Source organism: Corapipo altera, unplaced genomic scaffold, assembly GCF_003945725.1.
Source record: "Corapipo altera isolate COAL_440 unplaced genomic scaffold, ASM394572v1 1, whole genome shotgun sequence".
In the NCBI taxonomy this organism is placed as follows: domain Eukaryota; kingdom Metazoa; phylum Chordata; class Aves; order Passeriformes; family Pipridae; genus Corapipo; species Corapipo altera.
Window position 1 is genome coordinate 32,822,317 of NW_020884873.1, and position 6,118 is coordinate 32,828,434.

General features: G+C 41.8%; 1 long non-coding RNA gene across 1 annotated transcript; it reads left to right on the forward strand.

Annotated features, from left to right (window-relative positions):
• Positions 1-1,699: 1,699 nt before the first annotated feature.
• On the forward strand, positions 1,700-5,712 carry LOC113958031. The gene is made up of 2 exons (XR_003531384.1): positions 1,700-1,971; positions 5,488-5,712. It is a non-coding gene; the product is annotated as an uncharacterized LOC113958031 (long non-coding RNA).
• The last annotated feature ends 406 nt before the right edge of the window (positions 5,713-6,118 follow it).

Below are 6,118 nucleotides of genomic sequence, written 5' to 3' on the forward strand. Positions count from 1 at the left end.
CAGGCTCATTTTCATACCTGTCTGCTTGTGTCTATCTTCTGCATCAACTGTAATAGATTAGGGTCAGGACCATCCTAAGAAGGGTCTGCACAGCACCTGGCACACCCTCCTCCTCTTCTCAATCTCAGTTGTACAAGTCTGCATCCTTCCACCATGAATAATCATGAAAATGGTCCTTTATATATTGTAGGTGCAGCAGGGGAGAAAGCTTGGTCATTTTTTCATCTCTGACTTTACTTGCCTAATCTATTTTTAAAGTATAGAATCGGTCCAGAAAAAGGAACTGCACTTTACACAATCTTACTTTAATAATTTCCTAATTCCTTCATCTTTTACTCAAAAATATTGAGCAAAACTGTTGTATCTTTTGTTCTTTCTCTATACTTGGATTTTCTGTTGGCTATTGCAGTTGAAGTTAATCCATGCTAAGTACTTTGGGCCAAATTTTGCGTGGATTTACGTGGCAAAATTAAGTGACTTTCAAATAGTGCAGGATACACTTCACTGTCTGTCTTAAAATTTTCTCTAATTTTAGACAATATTACTAGGTGTACTAAAAGAGATTAACTGCAGTTGCTAGGATCAGACAGCTCAGGCAAGCACTGAACTTTGCATACTGCTTTTTCATTTCCTTTGTTTTTGCCATTCTAAAATATCTTACTGAAAACAAGGACCTGTGCAGGACACTGGTACATCACTTAGACATCCCTATAGGCCCAAGTCATCTCACCTCTGCATAACCATTGCTGACACATGCTCACCTGACTTTGCACTTCCTAGAGAATTGCTTCCTACCTTTCCAGACCATTTCTCCCATTTGTCATGCTCATATTGAAGTCCAAGGCTTGCCTTCGAAGTGCTTACAGCTGCTCCTGGCCCTATTTGTACACCTTCTCCTTTTTACAGCCTTTTTAGGAAGAAGGATTGAGTTGCCTTTTAGATGAAAGACAGGATTTGGTGCTGGGGGGGAAGCATCTCCTGGAGAGAAAGGAGCTGTCTATTCTTCCAGTCCTGGTCCCCTGTCAAGAACAGCACCTGAATACCTAACATAGGCTGGCAGCTGGGAGGGCAAGCACTGGGCCGCTACAGCCTACCTGTGAGGACATTAAAAAACAACTGTGTGTGAAAAGATAAACTTATAATGCTGCCAAGTTAAGCAAGACCTATGGTATGATGAATTTCTCAGCCACTAATCTATAAATTATTTTAGAGCTGCCTGTGGCGTGGCAGCTTTGCTCTCTTTTCCAGAGTAGTGAGCCATTACCAATGAGAAAATGAATAACCAGCTTGTTGCTTTCTTACCCTTTCTTTCTTCCTAGGACCAGTGAAAATTTGCTGAATGTCTTGTGACATCTAGGCGTTGTGCTAGTCTCTGTTTGATGCAAACTGTTGCAGTTTGAGCTGGCGTCAAAGGTGTTGCCTCAGTTTACAGCAGCTAAGAATTTGATCTTCTGTAATTTTGGACTACTATGTCAGCTCTCCACTAGCCAGTGTCCAGGGATAGTACATTCTGGCTGGACAGGGCAAGGGGAGACATGAGTGAGCACAGCCCCAAGAAAGTACCAGTCCAGCGCAGATGGCGAGGAGCCAGTAATCCTGGCAGCTACAGACTGTTTCCAGCAGCAATGCTGGAGTGTCTCTATATTACAGACCCAACAGAGCGAGCTCTAGCCTGGCTTGTTTATTTATGTGCAGAACCACATTCGATACTCCCACAGCACTGTGCTGTACCTGGGCTGATAAGCCTCCCTGAGACTGATGTGCAGGAGACAGCAGTAGCTAGCTTGGAGCACACAGAGCCAAGGCAGAGTGACAAAGAACTTGACCTTCCTTCCAGACCTGAGCTGGCTCCATGCAAAAAAACAGTTTGCAGAGCAGAGTGGGATTACCGTGCAGAGATATCTCAGATGGCCCTGCAAAGAGCTGCTTGAAGTCAGCTGAATGATTTAATCTGGGTTAACATGCTTCCAGGTAAGTCAAATATCAAATTGATCAGGCAAATATTCACACCGCTGAAACTATATCCAGTGTAGCTAGCTCATCCAGAGTAGAGTGTAGACTGATTTCTGAGAAATCAAAATTAACTGGACCTTAAAAAAACCCAAAAACTCAGCAAAAGAAAATATTCCCTCAGGTTTTTCAGTCTTGTGAAAAGCATAAGTATTAGTTTGTTCATTTTAGCTGCATTTTGCTTGCAAGGTAATCTCTTGCTCCTTAAGTCAGAATTCAATTTTAAAAAGGGGAGCAATAATGCATATTTTATGTTGATGGAATCCATAGGGAATCTCAAAATATTTTGCAAACACTAAAGGATAAATCTTTCCAATAGTCCTTGGAGGTAAAATTATAAAATCATAGGCATTTTATAGATGGCAAACCAGAGGGAGCAGTTTTGTTCTAGGACCCACAGGAAATCTGTACAAAACTGAAAATTCACATAAGCTTTCTCAGATTTATAGCATTTTCTGCCTTGCTTCATGTTGACACACTACTTCTCCGACATATTTAGATTGCCATATAATACTTTGTTTTTTCCAGATGATAAAGAGCTAATTCTTATTTAAACAAATGAATTTTCAGTCTTTATAAATTAGGAAGCAGGCAGCATTTCCTCCAGCTGCCATTCAGCAATTACACCATTTGAAAATGGTACCCAGTGATTTGTGATAGCGTAATCCCTTTGGAGTATGAAAGTAGCTCCAGAGTCAGGCTTGATTAGAAATGCCCAGTTGACTGCCAGGGACAAATTTCAAACAGGCTTATGCTGCACTGCTGATACAGTTGTATGCACGAATCGAACAATCAAACACACAAATGCATTTTCAAAACTAAACTGTGCAGCTCTAAACCCATTTTCTGGCCTAAAGAGTGCCACATGCCAAGTGCATAAACAGAAAAACAGTTCTTCAGAACAGTGAGCAGTATTAATCCGTTGAGCTCATCTATATTTGCAGTCTGTCAGCTCTAGGCTTGGGACATTATTGTACCAGGAGGACATTTGAAACATTATGAAACTCACAACTTTTGCATATCCACAATATAAACTCATTCCAAGGACAAAAGTAGTATTTAAAGCCTGTGCCAGAGCACCTCAAAGTCTCTCCTTGAAATCAGGTTTTGAACTACACGGGGGTTTTTTTACCCTTGTTTAACACGAGACAAAGCCCAACCACACTGAGGAAATTACAAGAGAAGCATTTCCTTGTGTTACCACTCAAAATCTTTTATGTTATATAGCCATTTTTTTCTTAGAGGAAGAAATCTGAAGTTTCAAGACTGAAATCAAAATTGTTGCAGATGTGAACTGGTGAAAAATGAAGCATATTCCTAGTCAGACAATTGGTCTGGGGACGCTGAACCTCATGTGTACAATTTCTCTCCTGAGTTGAACTCTGCTTTCCCAGGTGCTCTCCAGCAGAAAATCTCACCAGGTGCCTTCCAAAAGTCTGTGTGCAGCTGATGTAGAACCCTCTGGCCAGACACCAAAGAATGCAGCTTGCGGAAAAGTAAACCTATTATAAGCAGCTGCAGGTACACTAGATATCCCTCTGCAGAGCTATAAAATTGATTGGCTCTGTTTGAAAAGCTGACATGAGAGGACAGTAAACATCACCAAAATCATGCCAAACAGAACATGAGGGAGAGATGGATACAGAAATATGAATACAACAGAATGCAATTTAGAAATACATGTTTATCCATTTTATTTGTGCAGACATTACCTTTTCTCTGCCTCCATCAGAGGGATCAGTGCAGCTTTGCAGCACAGGAGGCAGGAACGCTGGGCATCTGGGTCACATGTGAAGTGTGGTTCTGTGTCGTCCAGCAGTGATGTTGAGCCAAGAAGCCTGAGCAGCCTATGCCAGTACTGAAGCTCATCATAATGCCTAGTGTGAGCCTTTCTGTACAGTAAACCAACTGATTTCAAATAACTCTACGCCAGCAGACAGATACCCACAGGCCCTTTGGCTGTAGCACAGCTCTTTCTGTCTGTGCTCCTGGATGACCAGGAAGGGCTGTGATTCCAAGATCTCACTAGCTATTTTTTGCGGACAAAAAATACCTTTTAAAAGCAGCGGAGCTCTGCAGGTCTTACAGCAACCTCAGTGGGGAAAAAGGGAGGCTTTTGTTCCATGTCATACAATAAGAAGTGCGATGCATTACTACTAATAATGTCTGGAACACAGTGAATTATTAGCTTATGCCTGGCTCTAATTTCTGTATCAAATTTGCATTTATTTTTCACTTTGCTAAATCTACAATATGAACATGGCACCAGACATATCCATCAGAAGAAAATTTCTGACACTGAGGGGAAGTGTGACAGCACTTTTGGGAGGCACAGGTTGAATCTCCTTAACCTTGGTCTACAGGTATGTCAACTTTACTTTCAACAGCATTATATTCCTGATGAGCATCGTGCTTGGAATTTGCCCCAGTTATCGCACTGCCTACTCACACTCACTCATTTATAGTAACTTGTTTGGAGAGCTGATGTCTGAGTTGGCAGATATTTCAAAGAGCTGCTTTGATTCAGTCCTCTCTCTTAAAAACTGTGTTAATTTTGTTTAATCATTCTTAGAGATAGGAAGCAGGGGCTAGGTTTGCCCCTTGAAGGGTGTGTTGCATGTCTGACAGAGCAATATGAGGGCCCTAGGTTGAGTTATTCCAGAGCAAATCAGGTTCATCAAAAAAGAAATTCCTATTGTGGAGGTGAAAGAGGTATTTTTAATCCATTAGGATGCTAGTTATGATTATTTTGTGAAACATGTAATCTCTTCTGACAAGGCTTAAAACAATGTCCCATGCAGTCCAGACCTTCATCTTGGTAAAGTTGAATGTATTTCTTCTCATGCAAATAAACTTTGTTTCTCTGTTGATGAAGCTCCTCATATTTTCATCTCAAATCCCTTTTCAGAGGTGCAATTATTCAAAGCCTTGTTTACCAAGTTCCTTAGCTGAAACAAGCAACAGCTTTGCCAAGTGTTCTCCCTTTTGCCTCCGCATTGGGAGGTTTTAACATGCTGACAGTATCCAATATGGTCTTTCCCTGCTGAGCCACAGCGATTTTTCCAGGGGCTTTTCATGGAAGGTGGCACCAGTCCAACCCCAAGGGCATTTCTGTTGGAACTGTGTATTATGTAAAACATGAAAGTCACTCACCTTTGAAGAATCCAGCCCAACCCAGCTTCCTCTCAGGCTGCTATTCAGTGATGAACAAAGGCGAAGCCCAGACATCTCTGCCCCACAGTGAGCATTTCAGGACCACATACTGCTTCCAGTCCTGCTCAGGCTTGAAACTTGGAGCCCAATGTATCATTTGCACATGTCCCGAAACCATAACAGATAAACATCTTCCTGATACTGCATAGCAAAGGCACTACATCAGGGGGACCTTGAAACCTCTCAAACTGAAAAAAGGGGAAGTGTATTTACTCAGATTTCATGCACAGAAAGTGTCAGCCCTTTTGCCTACTCCACCTACAGACACATCTCAGCTTGGACCTGCCACTGGATGGAGAGGTATCCTGGTTCCAGGACTGATCTCTCACACCTCTCCTCACAAAGAAGAGATGTTATGCTGCTTTTTTTCTACTGTTAAAATTTACAACCCACTTAAATACAAGAGATCACCCTCTGAGAACTCTTACACTGGAACTGGAGTGAGCACAGATGAAATAAAGAAAGGAATTTTGCTTCTACAGTGACTAATTTTTTGTTCTGTCTTGCTTTTCCTTTTTATTCATCTACTTATTCCTCTTTTACGCTTCCATTCCCTTTCTTTCCTTTGTTATGTATTTCTCTCCTCAGTCTTCCTTACCACTTTGATAGCAGTCCCTTTCTGGTAGATTTTCAGGTTAAAGTTTCGCTCCTTAAACACAAACACAAGTGGCCATGGTAGACAGGAGCTGCTTGCTGCTGGTGCCTCAGGTTTTCAGCATCCCTCTGCTTTGTTTACAGGATATTGGTGAGAAAGAGGAGAACCCGCAGCAGCTGATGGGCAAGTTGTGGTACTGCTGTGGTCATGACACACAGCTGGAGCTATGTTGCAATAGGGTCAACATGGGAAGACTTTTTGGCACGTGCTTTAAGGTGCTTCTAGTTGTCATGTTCAATT